Here is a 12,681-nt window from a genome sequence, read left to right on the forward strand (position 1 = left end):
ATACTTTTTTTCTGAGCATTTTTTTTATACCCTTCCACTTACATATGTTTCCCTATGTGTGTGTTGCAGCGCTTCAGTGTCATACTTACATTGATATACTGTGTGTTTTTCCTGTAGTTTTTTTCATGCCGTTATAACAAGTGAAATGGGTGTCCCACTATGTGAACTAGATGGTGTGATGGAATACGAGTGGGTGTTTTAGAAGGTTCTGTCCACGTCATTGTGATGTGTGGAAAAGTTGTCCAAATCTGTGCCAGACAGACTGACTGACGTTGAGACATCTCACGCCTTCTCGGTCTCCATGGACACCTATCAGGACACACCTCTTTCCATAAATAAACACACATAATTAGAAGGAAATCTGGTTGGTTTTGTGCCATATACAGTAGGTGACCGTTGCAGTGAGACTGAAACTCCGATGAGATGTTCAATTCAGTCTGTCTGTCAGGCTGCATTCCAGACCAGAAGCAGGCACAGGCTGTATTGGTATTGATCTGCTGTGGCTGGGCTCTCCAGGAGGCCCTCCCCTCTGAGCTCAGCTGGCTTGACCTGGAGCACCCTGTATGTCCAGCTTGAGGCAGGCCTGTCCGGAGTGGTGACACTCGTGCGGGACCGTCAAGACTCACAGCCAGCAGAGAGGGGTGTATTTGTGTGTGTCAAGTCAGTCAGTGTGTGTGTGTGTGTGTGTGTGTGGGGGGGGTTAATCTCCCTGAACTGGGGCAGATGTTGTTAACAAGCTACTCTCAGGTCGGCTCCCTGCGTGGGAAAATGGCATCAAATCCTCCTGGGGTCAGGGCTTTGGTGTTGACCCACTGAGAGCCATCCATCCCTCTCTCTCTCTCTTTTCCTCTTCAGCCAGGCCTCATCCGCTCAAGTGTCGTCCACTCACACTGACCCTAACTGACTGACAGAGAGGCCTCAGTCAATACACTGGAAATGTTATTTTCCCTCTCTTTTCTCATCCGATTTGTTTAGTTCACCGACTCAATACTCCCCTGCCTGGGAGGATATCAGCACCGATCCGCCAAACAGACGTGCTCCATAAAGTCTCTTGTTAATTACAGCTTATGGTTGTATCACCATGCGTTGCACAACCACAAAGAATCCAGAGTGGGAGAGGCTTCAAAGCCACCGCCACTTCCAAATCAGAGACGGGCCTTAGGACCAAATGACTTCCATTGATGTCAGTAGGAAGGTAAATTATTAGAATGAAAGGTTTATAGACGTTGGACAGGTTTTAGGTATAAATGTGAAGACGTGTGTCAGGGAAGGGTTCCTTGAAAGAATTCAAGTTAAAAATAAATAATTGTACTTGTTTTTCAATTAAGCGTATCTGTCTAGGCCTGCACCACTTTCTGAATGTGGCATTCTCTTTAATTAACAGGGCGAAACCATTGGCATTCTTGTAGAATGGCAATCTTGTGTAATCGAGGATTGTTGTCCAACAGCTTTGATTGAGATGCTGATATTGTTCGTCTTCACCTGATAAGGCGTGTGGAATCTCAGAATGAAGAGATATCTGGGTTTGAGTGAACATTAATATCCACTCACTCAGGGTTGGGGTGAATGTCAATTCTATTCAGGAAGTAGATGAATGAAAACAGAAAGGGAAATCGGCTAACGTTATTTATGAATTTAATATAGATTTATAACTTCAATTGGCATGCTATACTCAACATACCCTTTTAAACCTGCCCACTCAGAAATAGTATGAAAGCAGGCCTGACCAGAGTATCTCCTCTCCATATTACCCGCTGCCAATGTGTGTTTTTACATGCCTCACCTATGACTCAGCAGTGTGGGGGCGTGCCAGGCTGCCAGCCAGGTGGCCAGGCTGCCAGCCAGGTGACCTTAGGTGCCACACTAGAGTTACCTTTCCTCGACAACACCCAGCACCTAGCCTGTGCCCATCCCCGTCTCTATCCCCTGAGCCAAGCGTACGTACGTCAACACAACCCAGCACCCACGGCCTGGTTTACCCAGACTTAGTCCATAATGGTCGGCTCATCCATTAAGGTGTCTGAATCCCCAGCACTGTTTGTTTTAGCACAGCAGGTGCGTGTGAATAGGAGACGGGTTTTACAGTTCCTTTGTCCCAAAAGAAAACACACAGATCACACGCAGGGCTAGAAAGGTAGTATTCGCTGGTGCTGGTGGTTGTTGTTCTAGCGAGGGGATATTTGTAGAGGGTTCTCCCTACAGGGATTCTTTTGGGCTCGTGTTCCATGAAGCCCTGTTGTTGAGGTTCACTTGAACTTTTGGGAAGATGACTGTATGTGATTGGTGGATGACACATACATACAGCCGAGAGGGATACCCGTATGGAGAAATGACATAGCATACCGACGGTTATGTGTCATGTACGTCAGTGATAATAACAGAGGTGTTGAGGGCAACCTCTCCAGTGTGAAATCCAACCCTGAAGATGGTCCAGTTCTGTAAGCCACATTCATTTGTTGTCCTATTTCACATTGTCTACCAACACTAAAGCGTGTAGTGGGGTTTCACCTTACTCACCAAGAGCAGGAAGTAATCCTTTGACCCTACTTGACCCGTCTTGAGAGCCTAGAAAACGGGTCCAAGTGTGTGTAAGTTACACTCTAGGTACATATGTCATATGTCCAGTGACAACTATCTGAAAATGGTACTGTATAGGGACAATGCAGTGACAATGCAGTGATTGGGGCACAGGGGTTAATGGAGGTAGGAGGGAGGGGGCAGACTCTCATCTAGGCCACCGATATTGATTAGTGGTGGTTGGGGGACAGTGAGAAGGAACACAGATTGACAGACGCACAATGGCCTCGCGGCGACTTAGCCCCATAAGATGGCTCCTGATCATATTGGTATTGTCAGATCAGTGTTCATTAAGCTGCTGGCTGTAACCTGTCTCAAACTCAATACCCATGCCGCCCCTCCATTCATCAACCTCTCACAAACACGTGTGCAAACATACATACAAAGCCCCCCCCCCCCCTTCAAAACCCATAACCACACAAAGCCCCCCTCCCCCACACACACACACACACATATCACACATACACCCTCCTCCACAGACACCTGACCCCCACACTAAGTCCTGTGCAGCGGGGTTGGGAGGGGGATAAAGTTCCCACCCTGATCTGATCTGTGAGGGGTTTATGGGAGACACCTCCTGCCTTGTCCTGCCGGGAGGGGAGCGTTGGTTACACTGAGAACGTGGGGGGAGCTGGGACACGTTCAGTTCTGACTGACTCTGTCACTTATTGATTAGTTGCCATTGTGAGTTAGACAGTGCTCTCTCCCTCCCTCCTGGCCGGCTGGAGGTGTGTCCTGGCAGGGCTGCCCAGATTAGCCTGCCCACAATTTGTCTGGAGAGGGCTGTGACCTCTCTCACTCTCTCCATCTTCTCCTTTTGGTCTTGTCTCAGTTGTTTCTAGGACCGTGTCATTAAGCAAGTGGCTTTCCCAAAGCTGGTTCAGCCACAGTTAATCTGCTCCGGAGCCCTATCCATCTCCTCCATCTTGGTGACAGTATGCATACAGCCAGTCTCATGGGGTCAGATGATGACGTGGATTGTACATAAATGGCCAGGGCTGAGGTTCACCTGCAGGAGACATGGGACATGAAGGAAGACGGAGAGCAGGAGATAGAAGATAAGGAAAGTCAAAGCACAGCTCAGTCGCTCTGGAGGGTTAGAGTGCGTTAGATCTTCCCAAAACCTTCCTTGGCTTCTCTTTTTTCAAGGCTATCATGCGTTTGTTAATGTGGGCTTGGCCTGGAGTTCTCACCTGTCAAAGCAGTGAGGTGTAGTCTGCTTTATTTCCATTTTAGGAAAAAGTGAGTGTGGTTTAAGTCTTGGGCAGTTCTTCAAGAAATGCAAACTTTTATCTATTTAGTAGCTGTGCACACTTCAGCTCTTCAAATTTGATGACAGGTCCTTCCCCGCCCTCCTGTCCTCTCCAATATTTTACCTCAGATGCATAAATATGCCAGTGCTCCCCACATCACCCCACCCAGGGGGCCTGCATGACTTTAGTGCCTGAGCTGTGACACCAATCAGGGGAGATGGTGGGTTCTTTGTCACGCTAACACAAATTGCCTCTTGTCTCATATTCAAATAACCCCTCTCTTTCTCCTCTGTGTACAACGTAAAACACAAAATGATGCATGCAGAGCAGAATTAGGACAATACCCGCTAATTATCAAAATCCAGGTAAGAGCTGTTAAATTCTACAACCACCTAAAAGGCGATTCCCAAACCTTTCATAACAAAGCCATCACCTACAGAGAGATGAACCTGGAGAAGAGTCCCCTTAGCAAGCTGGTCCTGGGGCTCTGTTCACAAACACAAACAGACCACGCAGAGCCCCAGAACAGCAACACAATTAAACCCAACCAAATCATGAGAATACTAAAATATAATTACTTAAAACATTGAAAAGAATTAACAAAGAAACTGATCAAACTAGAATGCTACTTGGCCCTAAACAGAGAATGAACAGTGGCCGAATACCTGACCACTGTGACTGACCCAAAATTAAGGAAAGCTTTGACTATGTACAGACTCAGTGAGCATAGCCTTGCTATTGAGAAAGGCCGCCGTAGGCAGACCTGGCTCTCAAGATAAGACAGGCTATGTGCACACTGCCCACAAAATGAGGTGGAAACTGAACTGCACTTCCTAACCTCCTGCCAAATGTATTTCCCTCAGATTACACAGACCCACAAAGAATTTGAAAACAAATCCAACTTTGATAAACTCCCATATCTATTGGTTGAAATACCAGTGTGCCATCACAGCAACAAGATCTATGACCTGTTGGCACAAGAAAAGGGCAACCCGTGAAGAACAAACACCAGTGTAAATACAACCCATATTTATGTTTATCTTCCCCCTTTTTTTAGTCTTTTTTTTTATTACTATTTGAACATTGTTACAACACCATAACTTGTTTGATATTGGTGCACTGTCGGAGCTAGAAGCATAAGCATTTTGCTACACTCGTAATAACATCTGCTAAACACGTGTATGTGACCAATACAATTTGATTTGTAATATGACATTTGAAATGTCTTTATTCTTTTATAATGTAACGGTTTTTATTTTTATTATTTATTTATCTTTTGTTTACTATCTATTTCACTTGATTTGGCAATGTAAGCATATGTTTCCCATGCCAATAAAGCCCCTTGAATGAAATTAAATTGAGATAGAGAGTGGCTGTGCCCGCGACTGCTGAGCTGATCTGAACGGCGGGAGCCCCTCTTTCCTGGGGGTCAGCCTGTGTCTCAGGAGTCTCAGAGCAGGGGGCTGTTTCCATGCCCGACGGATGGAGGCCATTTCATATTCAAATGCTACAATCAGGCCTGTGACCCGTGAGGGGCTCTTTATGGCCCAGGCCCCAGGTCAGGGGTCAAGATGGGGATTTAATAGCACAGGCTAAAGAAGGGAAAAAGCGGGGGAGCAGAGTGATTTAGGGGCTGAATGAGTAATAAAAAAAAATGTTTTACTAAGTTGTCATGTAAATTGGAATCTCTCATCGTTTTCCAACCCCTCTCTTGTATAACTCTTCTGTGCTCAGCCCAGGACTTTTCTTTGAAAGAGAGGTCTACTTTCACCAGTCAAGCCGGCATTCCCCCTGACTTGTCCGACCTGTAAACAGTAGCTGTGGAGCAGGAGAAGGTGGTGGTGAGATGGCAGGGGATTAGAGATGGAGATAAGGAGATGTTGGTTAGTCAGGCCCTTTTGACACTCCTTTGCTCTTGTGTGGTGCCACTGTGTCCGATGTGTCCGACGTGCTGCTGCTGCTGCTGGAGTGGCCTGTTATTCCTGTCCCTCAGGTGTGTTCTCTTCTCCTCCGCATGTGTCGTAACGGTTAAAACAGGTGACTAATACAGTTTTTCTGACAGAGTTCAAAAGATGCAGTAACTAAGCCACTTCAGTTGTCCTTCCACTTTGCAGCTAAATATCATTTTTTACCCTCTGTAGTTACTGCTACCTCTTCTGTGGCACTATGCTACTGTCTAAGCGAGCGTGTGACTCACACCCCAGCTAGCACATTTGGTTCCTTGGAAGTTGTGAGAACGTATATTTTTGGTTTCACCAGAAGTGAACATTTTGCCTTTTCTGTGAGCGTTTATTTTTAGGTTGCAGGGAGGTTTACTCTGGTTCCGTGAAAGCTTTCCTGGGAGGTTTTATTAACGCTCTGAGAACAGAAATTATAGGTTATTTGGAGGTTTTTGAATAACTTCCTAAACTTTCACTTAATGTTTCAATATGACTTTTAATAACACATTAATTTCATTAGACATCAATCATGTAAAAACATATATTTTTTATTGTTACACAGCATCAGGGAGATTAGAACCAATAATCTTTTGTTCTATATCTATGGAATAAGTCCACCGAGCCACCAGTACGACACTAGCATGTCATGTTTTTTTCTGCATACAAAGCTGTTCATTTTAGTCTATTCAATCAAACCAAGTTGTATTGGTCACATACACATGGTTAGCAGATGTTAATGAGAGTGTAGCGAAATGCTTGTGCTTCTAGTTCCGACAGTGCAGTAATATCTAACAAGTAATCTAACAATTCCCCAACAACTACCTAATACACACAAACCTACAGGGGTGAATGAGAATATGTGCATATAAGTATATGGATGAACGATGGCCGAGTGGCATAGGCAAGATGCAATAGATTATATAAAATACAGTATATACATGTGATATGAGTAATGTAAGATATGTAAACATAATTAAAGTGGCATTGTTTAAAGTGACTGGTGATCCATTTATTAAAGTGTCCAGTGACTGGGTCTCATTGTAGGCAGCAGCCTTTCTGAGTTAGTGATTGCTGTTTAGCAGTCTGATGGCCTTGAGATAGAAGCTGTTTTTCAGTCTCTCTGTCCCAGCTTTGATGCACCTGTACTGACCTCGCCTTCTGGATGATAGCGGGGTGAACAGGCAGTGGCTCAGGTGGTTGTTGTACTTGATATTTTTGGCCTTCCTGTGATATCGGGGGCTGTAGGTGTCATGGAGGGCAGGTAGTTTGCCCCCGGTGATGCACTGTGATTCAGCCTGACAGGATGCTCTCGATTGTGCATCTGTAAAAGTCTGTCAGAGTTTTGGTGACAAGCCAAATTTCATCAGCCTCCTGAGGATGAAGAGGTGCTGTTGCGCCGTCTTCACCACGCTGTCTGTGTGGGTGGACCATTTCAGTTTGTCCGTGATGTGTACGCCGAGGAACTTACCACTTTCCACCTTCTCCACTGCTGTCCCGTCGATGTGGATAGGGGGGTGCTCCCTCTGCTGTTTCCTGAAGTCCACGATCATCTCCTTTATTTTGTTGATGTTGAGTGAGAGGTTTTTTTCCTGACACCACACTCCGAGTGCCCTCACCTGTAGGTTGTCTCGTCGTTGTTGGTGATCAAGCCCACTACTCATGTCGTCTGCAAACTTGATGATTGAGTTGGAGGCGTGCATGGCCACGCAGTCGTGGGTGAACTGGGAGTACAGGAGAGGGCTGAGCATCCACCCTTGTGGGGCCCCAGTGTTGAGGGTCAGCGAAGTGGAGATGTTGTTTCCTACCTTCACCACCTGGTGGCGGCCCTTCAGAAAGTCCAGGACCCAACCAGATCCCATTTCAAAGGAAACAATCAAGATTAAAATCAGGTGTGGCCAATTAGTGGGTGCTGCCAACATACTTAACAAGATAGGATAGAGAGAGTTTTGTTGATGCTGAGAACTGAATGTACATACTTTTAAATAACATTATTACAACGTTGTCTGGACGTTATTAAAGTTTTTCCCACATTCTGAGAACGGAATGTATGTTTTTAAATAACATTCTTAGAATGTTCTCTGAACTTTACTAAAGTATTCTTGTGTTTTTTATGGAAAGTTTTCTTAATGTTCTTGGAACAATTTACGAACATGACTTTAAATAGAACCATGAGGAAACCTGTAGGAAACATTTTTGCTTAAGTACTGAAATTCCCACAGAACAAAGTTTTCTTAACGTTCTCTGAACTATTTGAAAACATCTCCCATGTCAAACCAGTTGGAGAACGTTCCTAGAACATTACCAAAATTGAAATTAAATGTAAGCGTGTTAGAACTTTTAGGAAACGTTCTGTTAAATTAATGAAATACCAAGAAAATGTTTATTTTGTAAAGTTACTTAAAACCTCTTAAGTGTAAAGTCCCCATATTTGTGGTCCCTATTAGATAAAAAAAAATGTAATTCAGTCTGGTATGAGAACGGTAGCCCCTATCTGCAAAAGCAGGGTGTCTGCAGAAAGCTGAGTGTCTTAGCTATTGATTGGTGCCTTCAGATCTTTTGTGTGTCTTACTACCATATATGGGCATACGGATGTATAAGGGCCGATGACCTCATTTCAAGATGGCTGCTACCTACATTCTGGTTAGTGTTATGAAGCATAAACAAAATAAACACATAATACATTGATACACACCGAAAGCCGGGACTCCACAGATCATGAGGATATCTTATTTGTCTGCCTGTGTCCTACCGTTAATGATCACCAGCTCCGAGAGTCAAAATGTTTATTTTACACAACGTTTTCACCAAACAGCAAACATCTTACAAGGTAAGCTTCGATTTGGTCTGTGTTTGAGCTCCAGCTACATTTGGGGTATCCAATTAATCCTTAGGTTGGTAGGAACAAATCTAGCCCATCGCCTAGTGACTTTGCCCATCAAAAATATATGATGTTGCCTGCTTACACGCTGTAGGCATCCATTACACAGGGGATTGGCTACTATGCACCTTGACAGTCTTGTAGCCAATGAGATACGCTTTCCAGTGATATGCAGTTGACCTGGGTGGGACAAAGCAAGGCCTAGGACCTTATATGCATGATGTGAACTATTGCTTCCTGGCTCAGAGACTTGGAAATGTCCAGTGACCACACCTGACACCACTTACTAAAACATCTGGCCATTTCTAGTTCTTAGGTCTATCAATCCCATTTTTTTCTGATATTGTTCACATGTTATGGAAGCCATCTGATGTGTTTCCACCTCTAGTCATCAATAATCCACTTATACCTTGTCAATGAAAGATGACTTTCAAAAAATAAAAAAACAAAAAACTGTTATTTTGTGAGTGCTTGATCTTGGGTATTCTGAACTCCTATCTTCTGATCATTTCCTCACAATTTCCCAGATGTCGTCTTTCCAAATTTACCACGTTTTTTTGCATGTCAGAATCATGTAATTACACATGAATAGCAGATACTTTTGGGTATTTCTATTTAGGTGGAAATCTACATTTTGCCATTACATTTAAGAGGTTAACCTGTTGGGGCTAGGGGGCAGTATTTGCACGGCTGGATAAAAAAATGTACCCGATTTAATCTGGTTACTAATCCTACCCAGTAACTAGAATATGCATATACTTATTATATATGGATAGAAAACACTCTAAAGTTTCTAAAACTGTTTGAATGGTGTCTGTGAGTATAACAGAACTCATTTGGCAGGCAAAACCCTGAGACATTTTCTGACAGGAAGTGGATACCTGATGTGTTGTATTACCTTTAAACCTATGCCATTGAAAAACACAGGGGCTGAGGAATATTTTGGCACTTCCTATTGCTTCCACTAGATGTCACCAGCCTTTACAAAGTGTTTTGAGTCTTCTGGAGGGAGATCTGACCGAACAAGAGCCATGGAACGATGATGGCCCATTAGACACCTGGCGCGCGAGTTCATGTTGGGTACCCTCGTTCCAATACGTTATAAAAGAGAATGCATTCGTCCACCTTGAATATTATTCATGTTCTGGTTAAAAAAGGCCCTAATGATTTATGCTATTCAACGTTTGACATGTTTGAACGAACGTAAATATATTTTTTCCCCTCGTTCATGAAGTGAAGTCCGGCGGGCTTAGATCATGTGCTAACAAGACGGAGATTTTTGGACATAAATGATGAGCTTTTTTGAACAAAACTACATTCGTTATGGACCTGTGATACCTGGAAGTGACATCTGATGAAGAGAATCAAAGGTAATGGATTATTTACATAGTATTTTCGATTTTAGATCTCCCCAACATGACGTCTAGTCTGTATCGCAACGCGTATTTTTCTGGGCGCAGTGCTCAGATTATTGCAAAGTGTGATTTCCCATTAAGGTTATTTTTAAATCTGGCAAGTTGATTGCGTTCAAGAGATGTAAATCTATAATTCTTTAAATGACAATATAATATTTTACCAATGTTTTCTAATTTTAATTATTTAATTTGTGGTGCTGACTTGACTGCCGGTTATTGGAGGGAAACGATTTCCTCAACATCAATGCCATAGTAAAACGCTGTTTTTGGATATAAATATGAACTTGATAGAACTAAAAATGCATGCATTGTCTAACATAATGTCCTAGGAGTGTCATCTGATGGAGATTGTAAAAGGTTAGTGCATCATTTTAGCTGGTTTTATGGTTTTGGTGACCCTGTCTTTGAATTGACAACACATTACACACAACTCTTGTAAATGTACTGTCCTAACATACTCTAAATTTATGCTTTCGCCGTAAAACCTTTTTGAAATCGTAAAACGTGGTTAGATTAAGGAGATGTTTATCTTTCAAAGGGTGTAAAATAGTTGTATGTTTGAAAAATTTGAATTTTGACATTTATTTGGATTCAAATTTGCCGCTCTTGAAATGCACCTGCTGTTGATGGAGTGCACCACGGGTGGGACGCTTGCGTCCCACCTAGCCCATAGAGGTTAAATGTGCTATGAATGTTCCAAAGCCAAGTAACTAACCCTCACCATTCCCAGAAAGTTGTGGCAAGGTTGTATGCAAAATGACCATAGGACAACCAAGCTTTAAGAAACATATGGTTCTCAGAACATTATGTGCTTGCTGGGTCTTTTGGGTCTGTGGATAAGGCAATGATGTCTGCCTTTAGGATTGCATATTTTGTGCTTGCAAATATTTTTGGCATAAAACGTTGTGTTTATTACATTAAATTATCAGGATATTGTGTGATCTAGTCTGTTCACAGGTAGCCATGTAAACCCCATTGGAGATGTAGGTTTGAAGAGAAGCAGAGGAAATCCTCCACCCAACCCAGAGAAGCCCTCTCCAGGTCAGCAGCAACATTGGAGTACCCTACTACCTGACAGGTGGGTTTACAGGCCCACTCAGGGTTTGACAAGGGCTTTGGTCTACTTCCCTTTCTCACTCCCATACCAAATCTATGGTTGAGTCCATCTAAATTCCTGACAATCCAAAAACAGACTTACTCTCCTATGAAGAAATTCCATGTCCAATGGATTTGACCCCAACTCGATCTGACAGCATGATCCTATCATGGTGGTTTGGTGCTAGGGGAGCTCACGGTGGTTGAGTGGTGTTTGTGAGGCAGGACCAGGGGTAGGGGAGTTAGTTTTGGGAGTGTGGTGAGGTGCAGAGGCCATCACAGGCCTCAGTGAGCACAGCTGCAGTCCCACTGTCATTACTGCTCCTCTGGTGGCTGGGCAGAAAGGGGCTCCTTGCCGCATGGCTGTCCTCCCCCTGCTTGCCTGCCCACCCTGCGCCCAGGAAGGGTTGGTAGCACCAGGCGGCACCATTCACAGTTCACACTCTCTCTCTCGTGTGGCAGCAGGGAGGTATAGAGCGAGGGGGGTTAAAGGGAGAGAGTAAAGGAGGAGGGAAGGGGTGTAGGGGTGTGTTCCCTCTCATCTCCCCTTTTCCCCTCTGACCATTCAGTTTCACACTCTTCACCCCCCTCTCTCCCCTCAACCCTCTCCACTCTTTCCTTTTTAGCCCATGCACCTGCAGACCTTAAATCCAGCCCATAGAGCTGAAGGATTGGGGTCTTCTGAGGGTTAGAGGGGGACTCTATTAAACAGCACATTTCCAAGTGCTGCCTTTTGATATGGGCCAGTGTTATTAAATCAAATGTAATATGTCACATGCGCCGAATACAACAGGTGTAGCCCTTACAGTGAAATGCTTACTGTCACGTCCTGACCAGTATAAGGGGTTATTTGTTATTGTAGTTTGGTCAGGAAGGGCAGGGGTGTGTTTGTTTAGAGTGTTTCGGGGTTTGTTGGGCTATGTTCTGTTTTAAGAGTGGTGTTTGTTTAGAGTGTTTCGGGGTTTGTTGGGTTATGTTCTAGTATGTCTATTTCTATGTGGTGTTTGTTGGGTTGACCTTCAATTGGAAGCAGCTGCTCCTAGTTGCTTCTAATTGAAGGTCCTATATAAGAGGGGTGTTTCTCTATGGGATTTTGTGGGTAGTTGTTTCTTGTTTAGCTGTGTGCCTGACAAGACTGTTATCGTCGTTGTTTTTGTATACGTGTGTTTTGTTTCGGTTTTCCTTCTTTCTGCCTATTAAAAAGAAGATGAGTATACACATTCCTGCTGCGTTTTGGTCTAATCCTTACGACACCCGTGACACTTACTTACAAGCCCTTAACCAACAGTGCAGTTTTAAGGGAAAAAATTGAAATATAACAGATAATTAAGGAGCAACAATACAATAATAGTAGCGAGGCTGTATATAGGGGGTTCGGGTACAGAGTCAATGTAATATGTACAGTAGGTAGAGGAAAAGTGACTATGCATAGATAATAAACAGAGAGTATCAGCAGCGTAAAAATGGGGGGTGGAGTGGGGACAATGCAAATAGTCTGGGTAGCCATTTGATTAACTGTTTAA

General features: G+C 43.8%; 1 long non-coding RNA gene across 1 annotated transcript in view; it reads left to right on the plus strand.

Annotated features, from left to right (window-relative positions):
* LOC123744641 (uncharacterized) overlaps positions 1-12,681 on the plus strand; it is a 68,317-nt gene that overhangs the window by 41,805 nt on the left and 13,831 nt on the right. Inside the window, exon 3 of the long non-coding RNA XR_006771046.2 lies at positions 11,010-11,141. This is a non-coding gene — a long non-coding RNA (uncharacterized LOC123744641). The remainder of the gene's footprint in view (positions 1-11,009; positions 11,142-12,681) is intronic.

This window comes from Salmo salar, chromosome 09, assembly GCF_965601325.2.
Source record: "Salmo salar chromosome 09, fSalSal1, whole genome shotgun sequence".
NCBI lineage: Eukaryota > Metazoa > Chordata > Actinopteri > Salmoniformes > Salmonidae > Salmo > Salmo salar.